Genomic DNA, 16615 nt, shown 5'->3' on the forward strand with positions numbered 1-16615 from the left:
GAACTAATTAATTTCAGCACACTGGCTTTCTGGCCTGGTGCTCTTTCCTCCAGCTTTTTTTTTTTTTAGCTTGGATTTCTTTCTCTTTTTTTTTTTTTTTTTTTTGCTTCTTTTTATTTTTTTCCCCCTGTCTTTGCACAGTTTTGCTTCCCAGCTCCTGGCACGGGCTCGTCTATTCCTCGGCACGGCTGGATAAACACCGCGCAGCAGAGAGGGGGACCTTGCTATCGGGCAGGGCCAATTTTTCCTTAATTCCTGCCAAGCCCTCCCCATCATATCCCCTTCAATACCCAGCCCGAGCTACGTCCCTCATTTTAGCCCTCCTTTACACCTTCGGATACCCTCACAACCGCAGGGGCAGCCTATAGGGGCTGTGCTCCTCGTGATCTGTCGCCCTTTCCACGCACGCATCCCCGGCTCCATGAGGTCCAAAAGGGCTGAGCTGAGCTGCGGATGGGAACAGTCCAGCACTGCCCCTGCACCCCTCCTGCACACCTCTTCGTCACGGATAGCCCCAACAATTTGTCTCCCATCGCTGTCACAGCAGCGCTCACCCTCTTGGCACGCAGGCAGCATTTAGAGGCAGGAATAAAAAATTCGGCACACCTGTATCTGGGCAGCGAGGCAAAAAGAAGGAGTCCTGTCCGTGACAAAGCTGATGGAGAAGCAAAGCCATTTATAATCACTCCAGCGAAGTGAAAAATCGAGGTCACTGGAGGTGCGCATCCACTCTTTTTTTTTTTTAACAAAACAATGCCGATTTTCACAATATTTATTGCCAGCGTCATTTCTAGCAGAAACACTCCTGTATGAATGCAGGCCCTCGGGTTTACAATGGAGGTAAGGGAAGGCAAGCGGGTGAATTAAATCCGTGGTGAGATGCTCTCTTCTGCTTTCGTGTCGAATTAACCATTGCCTTGCCTGTGAGGTTCACTGGAGCTCCTTGCAGCTCCATCAGCGCTGCAGAAAGAAGGCAATCGAGGGGCTAGCGTTTTTTGGGGTGCGGAGAGATGAGCCTTATCTTTAAGTAAATCATTTTACCACTCCGTTTTTGTGCCCGCCGTATCGATCCAGGCTGTAGCCTTTGGGGTTGTCGCCCACTGCCAGGGTATGTACGCTCCCCGTGGGCTGTGGGGCTTCCAGCTCTGTCGGTGAACAAGCAGATGTTGAAAAAGGATACAGCTATTTCAAGAGCTATGTCTGAATTTAGGGATGTTGCTTAATTTTTGGCCTCCGAACAAGGGAATACTACTTCCTCTACAAGCTCATCCTTCTGAAAACTGGGTTAGGGAAAGAAATTGGTTCTTCTCGACCTGAAGATGTCCCAGCCCTGCCCCGAGAACTGGGCGTTCACCCCTGAAATTTGGGATAAACTGGTAAAATTCCGGGATGCTTCTGGAAGGCTGTTTTCAAAGCAGATCAGAACCAACTGCCTGCACAGGAGAAGTTAGTTTTATTCTTCGTTTTTCGGTTCCTTAGTTTTGGAGGCACTTTCACAAACTCTAAAAGCAAATTATCCCTCCACCAGCACAGATCCAGCCTTGACCTTTCCGTAGCGTAATTAAAATTTTAGAGCGCTTTGCCAGATTGCCATATGTCTAAAATTGTTCCTTTCATTTCTACCCTGCTTTCTGCCAACTCCAACGTGTAAGGAATTGGTGGTCGCAGCTCACAATAAATGTCTGCTCGTTTTCATGCATTAAAATCCTGATTTTGAGGGACCTGCAGCTCGAGCTGAACAAACATCACATAGGATACGATTTGTTCTTGAATTTAGCGTGCTTGTCCACATGCAGCTTACACTTTCTCTGAATTTCTGTGCACGAAATTTTCTCACCGAGTATTTCCTAAAACTCCAGCTTGTCCTCACGGACCACACAAAAGCACCTCTGCTGTAAGTATTTAACGTTTGGCATCCGACGGAGGAGGTGTGCTGAGATCCTTGGTTTTTATTACATTTATGCCCGTGTCCCAGCTTTGCTGCTCCACTCCTAAGCAGGGAAAAAACAAACAAACAACCACCACCATGTGGCCTCTGCCCCGGACGTGCTGCAGTTGGATGACAACTGAAAGCATTAGATCAGAAACATTTGTAAACCAGGCAATGACGTTGTTGGAGGAGAAGTACTTTTATTTACGAAGACAGCTGAACTTTCAGATCACTTGAGACGCTGATGTTTGGCAGGGCTGGGCAGGGCGTCAGGCGTAGGTGCAGCTTCCAAACACACGTGTACACGGCATGGTCTAGGGTTCTTTTCCTCTGGGTAAAGGAGGGTCTTCTTTCTTGTAAAGAGAGCTCTGGCACTCCTCTCTTGGTCGTTTCCTAAATGAAGAGCTCAGGAACGTGATGCTAAACTGTTGAGTGTGTGTATCAGCCTGTTTATGTGCCAGCGGTAATGACGTTGAGCTCAAATCTCAGCCTCTCAAAATGCACGATTACACTCCATGTCCTGCAATAAAACGGCTAATTTTCATCCAACTGTTTTGAAAGAGACACCTCTCTTAAGAAAAGCAAGTACTTTCCGCTGCTATACCTTTGCTCCCAGTTCTACCTAACACCTACATCAGAGAAAACAGAAAAAGAAAAAAAAGTATTAGAAATGCAAAGCAAAATGTTTAAAGCGGCAGTTGACACTGTCTCGGTACACAGTATTGTTATTTCTTCGCTGAATTCAGATGGTCGCCAAGAATCTGCAATCTTGTTGCAGCTGGACAGTGTTTATAGACATATGGCAGAGGATGGTTTTCAAAGGAATTTAAATATCGCAGGGAGCGGTTTTATATTCCAGGGCCCCAGGTTTGCTTTGTGATAGCGGTTTACTTTCACTGTTGCTCAAGAAAGGAGCTCTCTGTTCAGAGGGAAATGAAGAAGGTGTGAAGTGAACAAATAAAATGTTAAATTTTCCATCTCTGGCATAGCAGAGGGATAGGAAACAGCATGGCAGCAAAAAAAGACGAGGCCAGAGAGACAGGAGAGATACATGACCTGAACAAATCAAGTCATATAATGCTGTTTTACATTCCCTGAGTCAATGAACATAAATTAACACCAGGTAAGATGACTGTGTTTTTGAGATAAAATTTTGCCTTCCATGAATACCCTCTAAAATGGGCTTAAAAATTCTTTCCATAAACATTTCTAGCCGCTAATCTAATAGACTGGAATGTTTTCAGAAAGCAAACACAGCTGAAGGAAATTTGCTGCTTTTATTCATTTATAAGGGAATATTTGCAGGTTTTTGAAGGTATTCCCTGAGGTCAAGAGTAAGTAAACAAACTTATTTTGTAAACAGCTGCGGTGCAGTAAAAGCGCCAGGGGTTGAGGTCTTTGTGCGAAACGATCGACCAAATGCTCTCGAGTCTATGATGGCCACCAGAAAGGGGTGCAAGAGTCTGAGTAAGCCACAGCACCACGCTCGAGGTACGCCTGGATGCAATCGGGGAGGGATCTGGCCCCTCTCACCCCTGGTTTGGGCTTTGAAACCTCAACTTCAAGGGCTGCAGGGGGAATTACTCCTGGTTTGCAAGGGTGGCAGAGCCGTGTGGGACCTACTCATGCACCTTGAGCAGACCTGCGCAGTCCCTGTGCCCGTGCAGCATTTCCATTCCTCCTTTCGGTTTTGTGGTTTGTTTCTTTCAGTTTAATGACTTCTGTAGAAGCAGCTGTGGAAACCTTAAGGGGAGCTGGAGCCAAAACTCAGACACACTACCTTCCTCCACAGTTTTGCTCCACGTACAAATTATGGAGGGCGAGCTACTGAATTTCCAGGCCAGGGACAAGAATCGTCACTGCCGAGTTGATCCTCGCCTAAACTGCACTGCACTAGTCTAATCGCAAGTGGGTTTGAAGCAGTTTAATGGAAATGGTGTAATTTTAACAGCTAACTTGGTTCAACTCAGGAGTAGCTTGACCCAGCTGAAACAAGCCTGCTCTCAACCTACACACCGAACTAACAAACTCAAACTAAACTGCCTCAAACTGAAACCACCTTCGGCAGCAGGCCGTGTTCTCAGACTTTTCTCTGTAACGGTGAGATTGAGATTTTCAAAGTAAAAGCTGAGATCTTCATATAATTGCTTCCTTGCCTACATTGTCCCTGAAGAAAAAACTGTGCTACGCTGGGAAAGCCGCGGCACCGCGACGATGTGAAATATTACCTTGGTTGCTTTCTCTGGAAGCACACTCGCAAAGCCCCCCTGGTAGGTTGTAGCAGCAGAGCAGGATGATTGCTTATAGACTTTCACCCTCTAGAAGCAATCGTGCCCAAATTCACGAGCCGTTTTCTGTCTAAATTCTGCTAGAATATTACCTCTCAAGAACACACAGCTGCAAAAAGACCATCCACCCTGAAACTCCCACCCCTTTCAGTTCTTTGAAGAGGGTACGTGTGTGCATATATATATGTGTGTGTGTGCGTACCAGTGAATGCTAAATACTCTGTTCATCATTTTATTTGCTGAATTGCACAGAATCTGATGCAAAGCCATGTTTTGTGCTGTGTTCAGAAGTCACTAAGCATGAATCAGGATGTAAGCACTGCTGAAGACTGCAGAACCTTGCAAATATTCTAACCTCTTACTATTATTGCAGGAAAAAAATTATAAGACAGGTCTTAAATTCTCTGCTTTTGCTACCAATACAAATATGGGGATCACTTGTGAAAATCCTTCACTATTCCCAACGATTAGCTGCAGTGAATCCTTTAGTCCAAGTGCCTTGGGTTTCAATGTAAACAGGTCTGTGTGAAGCAAAATACATGTTTGTATTTGTAAATTTTAATGCAAATGGAGAGAAGAGCAAAAAGCAGCGTGTGTAAAACAAAACACAATAAAATAACAGTATGGTGGATTTGGTTTATTCTAATCCAAACACAATTAAAGCAAGAGCATTTACAATAGCACAGCTCAGCAGATTCCACCAGGAATGGAAATATTAGTCAACAAAAAGTTTTATTAAGGTGCAAGCCAGGGTGGGGGCTGGAGAAGCCTTCAGATGCTTTCAAAGCAGACTGATGAAATGGAGAAGTTGTGGTAGTTATTAAACAACATTCCTGTCCTAATTTTATCTCAAACAGAATTCAAAGATTTATGGCTTCATACAGCTGATGAGCTGAGCAGTGCTACAGCCCAAGCAATTCTGCATGTAAGAAATCCTTGGACCACCAGCATGATGAAGATGGTGTCGGGAGAAAACTGAGATGCACAAAGCCAGACGTGTTTCATAGCATCTGTGGGTAAAATTAAAATATACCCATAGTAATAGCTAATTTCTTAAGCTTTGCTGAGCTGTGTGCCATCGTTAAATGCTCAGGAAAGTGTAAGACCCCACCTTTACTGGTCTTAGTTTTCTTTCTGTTTCATACTAGAGAATCTTGAGCGTCATCCATCCCAGATTTCTTGAAGACAGCTAGCAGGATTATGCCATAGATGCTGAGACAACCCTGCATTGTGTTTTTTCCTTTTTGTGGGATTCAACATTGCTGCTTCAGCTGGGGGACTGTGAAATCTTCCCTCCGGCTTCCCAGCCCTCAATAAAAGCGACCAGGAATAACCTACTATTTCTGAAGTGGAAAACAAGAACAAATTATGGCAGGTTACAGTTTTTTTCAGCTCTTCAATTAGCGTGGAGGCTAAAATAAGAAAAAAAGATTGTAAATATAGCAGTCTGTCCAGGGAGTAAGTTTTGAAAGCAAAGAAAACAAAGCGTGTATTTTTGCAGCCAGGGAAAACGCCGGGGTAGTCCCTGATTCTGATAGACTTATGTGAGGTAACGCAATGATGTGATCAGCTGTTTTACTGGAAAAAAAAATAATAAAAGAGTTTGAGAGTTTGTGTGAAGGGGGGAAAGGCAATTTGAGTATCTCGTTTCCTTCACCGAGACTGAACGCCTGGTAGGGCTCCAGCGCTTGTTGGGAACTCCTAGCAGGCACTACTTCCTCGCTCTGCCCAAAATAAATTCCTCCAATATTAATCATTCGCGAAGGCAGCATTGCGCTTTTCTCTCACAGGGCTGATACCGCTCTTATCTGCCGGCTCCTCCCAGCAGCGCAGCAGGAACTGCTCTTTCGCAGCGCAGCCTGTCAAGGCGATCACTTTTAGCATTTTTTTTTTCCCTTCAAATTTGGACGGAACGCCGGAACCCGCTTTGTTCTCTCAAAACCTGACAAAAAAATATAAATAAAAAAGGGGGTATAAGCAGCGGGACGTGGATCCGAGACACCTTTCGGACCCCAAAAGCCCCGGCTCCCCCCTCATCCCAGCCCCGCCTCGCTGAGGTAATTCCCGCCCGCCCGGCGCCCGCCCGCACGCCGCCGGCTGAGGTGACCCCGCCCGGAGCCCGCCCGCCCGCCGCCTCCAGTCACGCTCCCGCCCCCGCCCTGCGTGACCAGCTCTCCCGGCGAGCCCTCCCGATTGGTCCGCGCCGCGCCGTCCATCAAGCCGCCCCGCGATGCTGATTGGAGGAGGCGGCAGGCCAAGCCGCAGCGCCCGCCCCGCGGGGGGTCCCCCCGGCCCTCCCCGGCACTTCGCGCAGTGTCCTCAGAAGACTCATTGGGCCGAGCGGCGCTGGAGGGAGAGGGGGGCGAGCCTCGCTTCCCATTGGCCGGTCGCCGCGTCAATCCACCGAACCCCCGCTTCCCATAGGGCAGCGGGGGCGGCGGGGGCGGGGCGGGGCGGTGCCCGGCGGGCCCGCCCTGTGACTAACTCCCGTGTGTGAGTCACGGCGCGGCCCGGCAGCGCCGTTAAATGCCGTGTGCGGGCGGGCGGGCGGCGCTGCCTGGGCTGCCGCCGCCTCCTCCTCCTCCCCCCGCTCCGGTACCCGGCCGGCGGGCCGCGCCTGTCACCCTGTCACATCCCCCCCCGCGGCCCCCAGTCCCCCCGCAGCTCGCCCGCCGCCTGCCGAGCCCCCGCAGCGGCATGGGATAGAGCAGCGCTCCCTCAGCGCCCGGCTGCCAGCTCCTCGCTCCTTTTAACCCCGTTTTTTTATTAAAAAAACCCCCTCATTTCTCCCCCAAACGCACACCTCTCTTAAACCTCCTCGCCCTCCCCGTGCCGTGCGGGCGCCCCCCGCCCCGTTGTGCCGCCCTTTTCCCCTCAGCGCACCCCGGTCCTCAACGGTCCCCAACGGTCCTCGCCGCGGAGCCCCCCGGAGCGGGTGAGTGCCGGGCTCGGCGGCTCGGCTCGGGGCCGGGAAGGGGTCGAGGGGGTCAGGGGGAGCCTCAGGGGGAGCCCTCCCCCCCGGAGCCTGGAGGTGTTTTGGGGTGCGCAGCGAGGGCTGTGTGGAAGTTTTGTGTTTTTTTTTTTTTTTCGGGGGGTGTGAGGGGCTGCTTTGGGCTGGTTCGGTCGCGAAACTAAAAGAATAAGAAAATAAAAGGGTGAAAATCGCGCCGTGCTGCCCGCGACGCGTTTGGTCTCCGTGAGGGGAGCGCTGAGGTGAGAGGAGCGGCTGAAAGTTGTTGGGGGTCGGGGGGAGGCTCTGCCCCGGCCCCGCTGCCTGTGCCCTTCCCTGGGGGCAGGGAGAAGTGACCCCAAACGCCCCTTTTTTTCCCTCAGGTAGCCCCAATCTTCTGCCCAGGTGTTTGGGTGTAGGGAAATAAGCGTGTGGTAGCTTCGTGTCGTGGTCGTGAGCAGGGGGAAAGTCCTGCTGGCGGCTGGGGCTGAGGCTGGGGGAGCTCAGAGTGGAGTTGTCATGTCTCTATTTCACTGCCATTGATTTTTCTTGAGGTATTTTTAGAAATGTGAATGTGGCGTACGTTCTTGTGTGGCGTGCAGTCAGGGTAGCTAAAATAAAACAGATACATGGAAAACCCCAGCAAATAGAGCACTCTTTCCACATGCAGAGCTTCCGAAGCTTTAGCACTCTGTCGGGCTTAGCTGTTAATGTTAGCTGCTTGTATTTTGTAACTCATATCATACGGAAACTGATTGCTGACTTGAAGGCTTACCGGATCTCACAGCGCTCCCAAATTGTCTTTCTCAGGCACATGAAAATTAAGGAGACGTGTACTGAACTTCTGTTAAAAGGAAAGGCCGGCATCTTTCTGAGGGTCTTCCGTGTGAAGTTTTGTTTTTTTTAAGGCAAACACTCTTGTAAGGTGAAGTAAAGTATGGCTTCAGTCAGTAGGTGCTTAAGTGACAGGTCAGTAAATTTCTAGAGGAAATGAAGTCTTTAACAAATCTTGGCTTGTACCTATAAAGAGGGGAGGGGAGAAAACAAACAAAAATCCACCCTGAGGTGGTAAGAATCCTAAATACAAAATCAGCCCTTAGCAGTATCCGTGGGAGTAACTTGCCCAGTATATCCTAAACCTTCCTAAATATCTGCTGCTTTCCCCTTTACCGTGGGGTCCTTGAGCTGCGGTCTCTTCAGTCAGTGTGAAGCAGGCCTGCCTCTCCTCTGGTACTAGTTTAACACCAGTGTGACTCCATTAACTTCAATGGAGTGGATTTGCATGAATGTGAAAAGTAATGAAGAAACGCGTGTTTTTAGAGAGCCTCCAGAGCGGTGACACGATGAGCTCTGACTTCCTCTCTCACCAGACCCAGTTCTGCCACCCTTACTCACAGGAGTGGTACTTTACTGCACGGGTCCTCCCTGTGATGATGCTTGTGTGACTGCGTGTGCACCATGGCACCAGCCTGGCTGAATGAGAACAGCAGCTGGCTTTACAGCTTTTTTTTTTTTTCTCCCCCTGAAATGAGAATGCATTAGCTGACTCTTTCTTGGGTTGGGAAGAAAATTTCAGAGGACTTTAGGTAAAGCTGCTTGCTCAAGTGACCATACCAAAAATAACCATTGGAGACCTCTGTGCTGCTGGTAAAACAAGCAAGTTTAACGTTTTCTGCGTGTTTAGCTTTCCCTTGTTGCTATGGAAAGTAGAAAAAAGATTGTTGCAGAAGTCGTTATCTTGTCCTGAAATTCCTCTGTGCCTGAGGGAATCCATACCTACATACAGTGGTCAAGCTGTGGTGTTTTTTTGTCTCCCAAAAAAAAAACAACCCAAATTCATGTTCTGTTGTTTAAATGTTTGCTCTTGAAATCATTGGTGGCAGGATCAGGCCCTCAGTTGTTTTTCTTTAAAGCAGTTGGTGGTGGCTTGTATGTGATGTTGTAGAGAGATAGTGGAGATAGTATTATCTGGAGTGTCCACAGCTCAGATCCACTGCCTTGTTACAATCTCAGAAGAAAGCGCTGTGCTAACCCGCCTGTAAAGAAAATAGTTCTAACAAGCCAGGGCTCTCTTCTGCCTTTACGCTCTTATTTATAAATATCTCTTGAAAGATCTGTTGATACTCTTTCAGAACAAGACACAATTCTTTCGTGTTTGTTTCATGTTTTCATTTCCTTGTGTGACTGTGTTCATTGCTAAGCTTTTGTGTCACTGATTGAGATGTTATTGTAATTAACATTAATTATGCAAACTAGATTGTTTTTAGAGGCTCTTCAACTCCGTATTGATACTGTCAACTTGTTTGTTTGTTAAACAAAAATCCACACATTTCACCGTTCTCGGAGGAAATTGATCAGCTGGTTCCAAATTAATGTGCACATGGGAAATGATGGCAATATTAAGCTGCTTTATCTAAAACGTCACACTGAATCCTGAGAGAGGTGGCGAATACATTACAGTTGGGTCTGAAATATCAAGGCAGGCTAACCAGGGGGAGCAAGAAAGGGGACCTAGGTACTGCCATTTGGGGAGGGTGTTTACACCGCAGAGTCCCACGACATTCTTTCCACAGAGATAGTACTGGATTAATTGGGCCAAATTCTGCAGTCCCTAATTAAGCAAAACTCTCACTGAAGTATCCTGGAGCTGTCTGCTTGGTTATGGGCTGCTGAATTTGTACAAGAAATGGAGAAAAATGGCAGAGTTTACTTCGTTAATTATTTAGGACCTTGTGGATTTTAGGCTTGGAGTAGATATCTTCCCTTGTTTCTTTTAATTTAGGAAGTGTTTGAGTTTTTTGTAAAGAAAAACCTGTTTTTTTAAAAAAAAAAACAACTTTGAATTATATCCACTAATAAAATATTCCCTGTAGCAATGGTAATGTTTTAAAAATAATTTTTTCTATGTTAATTATAGTGACATTCACAAGAGTCTTTGTCTGATTCTGAATCACCCCTTTGAAACACTTCTGAGCTGAGAAGAACTGTAAAATCTCTCCCTAGAAATCATAATTGTTCCAATATTTATATGTTGTATTGTTGTCTGCTCTCAGGAAGAAAAAAGAATGAGGGGTGGGGAGAAGAGTTTAAATGAGAACTTGTCGTCACGATATCAAGTCTGAAAATATATGCAGACTGGCAGATTATTCCCTGTCTTAAAAATTAAGTCTCTCTAATTTCCCATTTAAATAAGCAAAATTTGGTTTGCAGTTTGCTTTGGGTAATGAAAGAGGGTGGTTTTTTTTCTACTTTTGGTGCAGTGGTCCTCTGGAAAGTTAGAAACAGTGCCCTGGGGCTCAGCAAAGTGGAGGGTTTATAATTATATGGGAAGGCTCCATAGTATCAGTGAATTAGCATTAGCAGCTGAGTGAGTTTGTTAAGCTGTAGAGATGGCATTATGGAAATCAATAAAATGCTGATTTCTTTTTCTTATTGCAGATTCCAAGCTAAAAGGAAAAGATGCTGTTTGTTTGCCTGCCTTTCGTGTAGGCTTGCCAAACCATTAGCTGATTTGGGAAGGCAGGTTTTTCAGTTCAGACAATAAGTAGCAGATTATATATATATATATATAACTTCTTTAAATCTTGATTTATTAGATTGTCTTGTAGAAATCACAGTAACATCCTGGCCTGCAAGTGCCTTCAAGTGTGTCTGTCGGCAGAAGCAATAGTGAAGGTCACTTATTTTTCTTATGACGTGCTGGTGTGACACTGTTGTAGCTGAAATGCTATGTGTTCCTTGCGTTTCTGTTTCTGCTGTAAGTTAACTCAGGTGTTGGGAGGGTTCTGGTGAGATACGCTGTAATCCACGGTGAAAATAAGAGAAATAGTGACCTTAACTGTTTTCAGAGATGTGAGTCAGGAGGGCTGATATTAATCACTGTAAGATCTGTAATATGCATTGGCCTTTATTTCTTTGTCTCAAAGCTTCTCCTGCTTTTATTCTAGAAAGACAAGTAACCAGATCATTCATCACACTAAGCACTTACAGAGAGAGAAATGACAGATCGACAGCCTTATGTCAAGCACTGGGTAACATGTATGATGCATTAAGTTCTGGTGATCTATATAAAACACTTTAATTGGGAGGAACAGTAAATGGAGGAGCAGCCCTAGTCCAAGGGCTTTATGGCTTGTTTTTTTCCTTCCTGATGAGAATTAAATCTAAGTTCATAATCAAATTATTTTATTAAAAAATATCTGTATGCTGTGACCTTTAAAATAGTCTGAAATGGTTTATTTGTAGTAAGATGCACTGTGGGCTTTGGGGGAACCTGGGAAAGCTGGCTGCCGCAGTGGTGGATAGCATGACTGATGGTAACCGTGGGCTTCGTGGACCTAAGAAGGTCCAACTCAGCAGCTTCTTCGGGAACACAACAGTGAGAATCTGTTTTGTGGCATGTGAGTAGCATATGTACAGAGCTGAGGCATTTTGAGGCGTGCAAAGCATGTTCTCGTATGAACAGAAACAGTTCAAAATGCCAGATTTATGAGGCAAGCAACAGTAAAGGTCAGCAACTTGAAAAATTAATACTATGCTCCGTATTGACATTTCAGAGGGAATTCTGATGGGGGTGTGGTTCCAGCGAATGCAAACTTGCGGGTCCGGCCATACAGATAAAATAGACAGCCTCCCCCTTATCTCTTTGCCAGCCCAAACCTTTTTTTTACTGACAAACTGGCAAAATTATGTTTATAGTCTCCCTGTGCTTTACTGTTTCTGATAATCTCTAACCAAATGGAGCCAGTGAGGGCCAGCATGGGGCTTGTGGTGCTCAGGTACGGTTTAGAAATGGCACTCCGCTTCCTGATGACTATGAGCAGGTGAAGTCACAGGAGGGCTGAGGGTGCTGGACTAGCACAGTGTGCAAGTAAATTCCTGCTTCCCTAAAATGTTTGCCTGGGTTGTGATCTGCAGTACTTCCTGCCCTTGACATCGCTATGGGTGCCCGCTTAAGGACAGCTTAAGAACACAGAAATGAAAAAATGGGGATGGATCTTGGGAGAACCTGAATCATACCTTCTTAGCTCCTACCATGCAAAATAGGGATCCCAAGAAATACCAAGGATACTGCTTTTTTATAACTGCAAAACTGCAGTAGTAACAATGACTCCAAAAGTAGCTTCTAGATAGAGAAGGAATTGTAGTCACTTTGTCTTTTCATAAGCTGTTGCTAATGCAGTTAAAGCATTAGTTCTGAGAACAAGTGTGTTGAGAACTCCAATTCATCCTCTTTAAAATTTAAATTTCTATATTCATATATTTGCTCTGAGGGGAAAAATAAAACATGGGTTGCTTGGTTATCCAAATTCAACATTCTCATAAAAAATGCACGCGGTGTTTTTTGTTGATTTAAAGTCAGATATTCGTGTTGATGGCTTTTTCACTTTTGGTTATCTCTTCTGGTTTCATTTTTTTAAAATATCTTCAAGTGCTTTCCTTCCGTGTCCTGTCAAATTACTTTTCCATTGTTTTTGATTCTCTCTGCTTCTTTCTAGCCATTTTTTCCCAGTTGTCATTCTTTTTGCACGGTACTGCTGTTTGCTTATAGAACAACATTAGCAGCTCTGAATAACACTGCTCCGTGCAGATTACAAATAAATAGCAACAGTTCCTTCTTTAAAAAGCTTATGGTGGGAATGTGAAATCTGGGGGACTGGCTCTTATTTTTTGCATCCCACGCTTCTTGATTTTTGGTGTGGAGAGTTGTTGCACCACTGTCATGCAGCATTAAGGTGCGTGTTGAAGTGTGGGACACCAGTAATGTTTCGTGTCCTCTGCCCTTGGCAAGGAAAAGATTCGCCACTGCTGACCTGTGGCCAGAGAGGAAAATGCGAAGGGAGAGCCTGCTGAAGGTGTGACACGAGTTGGTGCAGTCGGCCAGAAGGAATCAGGACCAGAGCCAGGAATAATACCCAGGTGTCATCAACTGCAGCCATGTGTCCTGTGCTGTACCAAAGCAGGTTTTTTGCTTCTATGCTTCGTGGAGCTCAGTTTTATTTATCTTTTGGTCATTCTGCTTATATTTAGTTGGCAGTCTTCTCTGCTGTAGTCTCTTCTCATCTTTAATACGTTATGGATACTACAGACCTCTCAGACTGCACGTCAGGGATGTTATTAAGCATCGGTGGGTTTTCTCTCACCTCACACTGGAATACTTGGCTCTTGCCAAAGGAATTGAGGTCAGAATCATGGCCTCTTGAGTATCACGCACCAAAAAATATGTATGTGTTGGAGGTAGCAAAGTACTCCTAGAACGAACAAACAAACAAACAAGACTTGTGAAGTTAAAGGTAATATTTGGTTTGTGATGCAATGTGAGAACTAGGTTATAAAGTGGGGTAGGTTTTTTGTGATGGTGTAAAGGTGAAAGGTGAAGCCTTTTCAAAAGAACCTTTAAACTCTTAAATCTTTTTAAAGGATTGCACCAATCTTCTGCCGAACCTGCTGACTTGAAGGTTTTGGAAGGCCCTCTTTCCTGTGAGAGGGAACATCCTTGGCAGTAAAGTTTCTAATCAGGGCTGAAGCCTCTAGGCCTGATGGTGATAGTGGTTGTTGTCTGATATCAAGAGACACGATGGAAGAGGTAGCAGCCAGACGTGCGATGGGAAGATACCCAGTAATAAAGCGTCCTTCCAGCTTTTAGCCAAAACTAGGAGGCTGCCTAAACTTTAATTTTTGAATATTTTGAATTCATTACCTGTTTTCAGATATTTCAGTATGAATTCTAGGGAAAGGCAGTCCCTGTCTTTTCAGACTTGCAGATTTTTATGGCTTTCCTACCTTGGAAAGTTAAAAAGGAGAAAACATCTCTGTGGGTATAGTCGTCTTCTCTCCCCCTGCCACGTTCAGAATGAGTCTTCCCTTGTTCAGAATAAAAGCTGTGATAATTCATTTCCTTTGCTATGACGATCCATTGCCCAAATGTCCTGCTAGTATAATTTGATCGTGGTGCTTAGACAGCTATCATATCACTCTTATAAAACAACAGCATTTGAAATCTTATAATCCAAGAAATCCAAAGCTAAAGCGCTTAGAGCAGTGACTAATTGCGTGCTAGTGCATATTAGTGTATCCTCTTGAGTTATGTCCCTCATTGGCTGAGACAGACTTGCAGATGAGCTCTTAACATATTATTTAACAAGATGGTAGCAGTCTGAGTTTAAATTACTTGCTGCTTTTTTTCTGGTTTTGTTTACCTTCTCCAGCCCCAGTTTAGGGTTCAGACCTCCCCGTTTGTTTTATGGGAAAGCCACAGTCCCCATTTCCTTCTAGAGCTGTTGCAGCATGAATGAGCAAAGTGTGTAGGGCTTCTTTCAGGGGCTACAAAAGTAGCCTGTGTTCATTACACAAAAAAAGTTAAGAACACTTATCTGTTTTCTTCATTTTGTTTCATTTCCTTTTTCTCTTTTCTTCCCCACTTGTACTCCACTTCTAAAGGTCCTGGAGCAATTGCTCAGTCTATTTTGCATGTCCCCATTCAGGAAAAGGGGCAAGGTCTGCACTGGACTACACGTGTTCTCTCTAGCCCCTTGTCATCCCCAAGTCAAACTTCTTCAAGCTGCAACAGCAGAGGAAAAAAAATCCTGTTTGAACACTTTTTTTTTTCCTGGCTTTAATGAGAGATTAGGGAACAATTCTTCTTTTACAAAGAAGTAGTGTAGGTGAAGTAGTGTATCTTTAGGAAAGGGTCACTGCCACAGGAGAGCTGTTCAGAAAGGTTGCCAGATCCTCCCAGCCTCTGCACCAGTCTGTCATCAAAGGCCCCTGTGAAATGAAGGCGGCTATACGCTCTGCGAGTGCGTGCGTATTTTTGATGGTTGTGCTGGATTTCTGCCATGCCACAAAACTGATTAGAATAATTTATAATAAAAAGGGGGCATGGATTTCAGAAATGGATAATGTGAGAGGGGAAGGAGGGAAGTGGAGGCAGGGAGGCCGAATCTGATTTTTTTTTTCCTGGTTTATGGATGTACCCCTGAAGCGTAGATTTTCTACCTCTGTCTGTTGGAAGCAACTACCACCCTCACTTATGTTGTCAGAGATGACTGCTATGTGCTCGGCTTAATGTAGTGTGTGCTTATGCCTTGCTGTTTATTTACTTGCAGCAGGACTCAGGATATTCCAGGTACTTTCCAGATGCTGATGGATAATCTCTGCTCCAAGGACTTCACAAAGCAGAGCCAGGCCAGAGGAAGGTGTATAGGTGGGGATTTACAGATTGCTGCTGAGAAACAGAACAAGATTCACATGAGGACCTTTGAGAGGAGCGTGAGTGTGTGGTAAAGGTGTTGTGCAGATGAAGTGAGGAGCGGAGTACGTGCAGGGGGCTCCAGGAAAGAAAGGGGCACCATGCAAACGAGTGCTCTGACCACTGAGCTTTCAGTCTAGTCTGCGTTTATCAGCCACACGGGTCTAAAATGTGTGCATTTGGTCCCTGGCGTGTCTGGAAAGAAAAGAGATCCTTTGCTTTGCTTCTGCATTACCAGTCAGTCCCTGGTCAGTTCAGAACTCCTGACACCTGATCCGTCTCTTGGATGCTTTCCCCTGTATTTGTCGATGCGCAGCGTGGCAGCCGTGTAAGCGGAGTTATCCTGTCGTGTTCTGCACGGAGAAATGCTGGGAAAATGAGAAAAGGGACTGAGGCGTGAGGTGTGTGCAACGTGAGGCTTGACAAGCCAGAGAGAAGCAGCATTGGGGTTTTGTGCCTGCATTCCTCGGGGCTGGAGGTGTTGTCCATTAAGGCCCCTGAACATGTCTGTAATGCAAAACAGAAAACAAAAAGAAAATGTTTTCTCTTCAGTCGTCATTCTAGCATCGCTTATGTGCGTATGAATCATTCCTCCTCCATCTGGAAGGATGAGATGCAGAGCTCTTTTCTAAGGAGGTATCTAACATACATCCTCATAGCAGCCAGCAATTGGCATGACAAAAGGGTTACAGCTAGTGGCTGGCACTCTTCCCATCCATCTTGCCACTGGAAACATAATGCTTTTGCAATGTGCTTGTTCTTCAGGCGCCGCCATGCAGAGCCAGTCCCTGGGACATGTAACAGAGCAGTTGCATGTCTCTTGCTGTTGTTTGTGGTGCCTCCTTAGCGGCACAAGGGCTGGGAAGTGGGAGTAAAAGCGGTGGATTGTTTTTCTTTAGTGTGACACGGAGTGGATGGGAGCAGTGAGGTACTTGGGGAACATCCCCAGGTGAGGAAGGTGAGCAGCAAAGCGTCTAACATGGTCAGTGTAACATCAAATGTGGCATAAGAGCTTGTTTTGCTTCCTACCCTCTATGCTTGGTGCAGGGCAAGGTGAAGTTTACTAGTATGGAGTGCATCTGGATTAAAGAAGTGTTCTTGTATGGGGAAAAAGATGTTACAGACTTTGTTCATGTAAACTGACCACAACGTGCGTGTTCTGTTTTCCACTTGATTTGCAAGAAGACCAAGGCCCT

The 16615-nt window shown here is 45.7% G+C and overlaps 1 protein-coding gene and 2 long non-coding RNA genes across 5 annotated transcripts in view; 2 read left to right on the forward strand and 1 right to left on the reverse strand.

The window, feature by feature from the left end:
- LOC310897900 overlaps positions 1–6300 on the forward strand; it is a 44107-nt gene extending 37807 nt beyond the window's left edge. The window contains exons 6-7 of one of the 3 annotated variants that reach the window (XR_014582688.1): positions 3641–5230; positions 5367–6300. This is a non-coding gene — a long non-coding RNA (uncharacterized lncRNA). Of the gene's footprint in view, positions 1–3293; positions 3617–3640 lie in introns of those variants that run through there. The other 2 variants (XR_014582689.1, XR_014582690.1) reach the window with 2 other exon arrangements.
- LOC310897902 lies at positions 4841–6548 on the reverse strand. The gene is made up of 2 exons (XR_014582695.1): positions 6387–6548; positions 4841–6160 (listed from the first exon to the last, which is right to left on the reverse strand). It is a non-coding gene; the product is annotated as an uncharacterized lncRNA (long non-coding RNA).
- Positions 6549–6688: 140 nt separating this feature from the next.
- The window catches only part of SERTAD2 (SERTA domain containing 2), an 81271-nt gene continuing 71344 nt past the window's right edge, over positions 6689–16615 (forward strand). The window contains exon 1 of the mRNA XM_083832048.1: positions 6689–7153. The gene's annotated coding sequence lies outside the window, so the exon portion shown is untranslated. The remainder of the gene's footprint in view (positions 7154–16615) is intronic.

Source organism: Anser anser (assembly GCF_964211835.1).
Source record: "Anser anser genome assembly, chromosome: 3".
NCBI classification, from domain to species: domain Eukaryota; kingdom Metazoa; phylum Chordata; class Aves; order Anseriformes; family Anatidae; genus Anser; species Anser anser.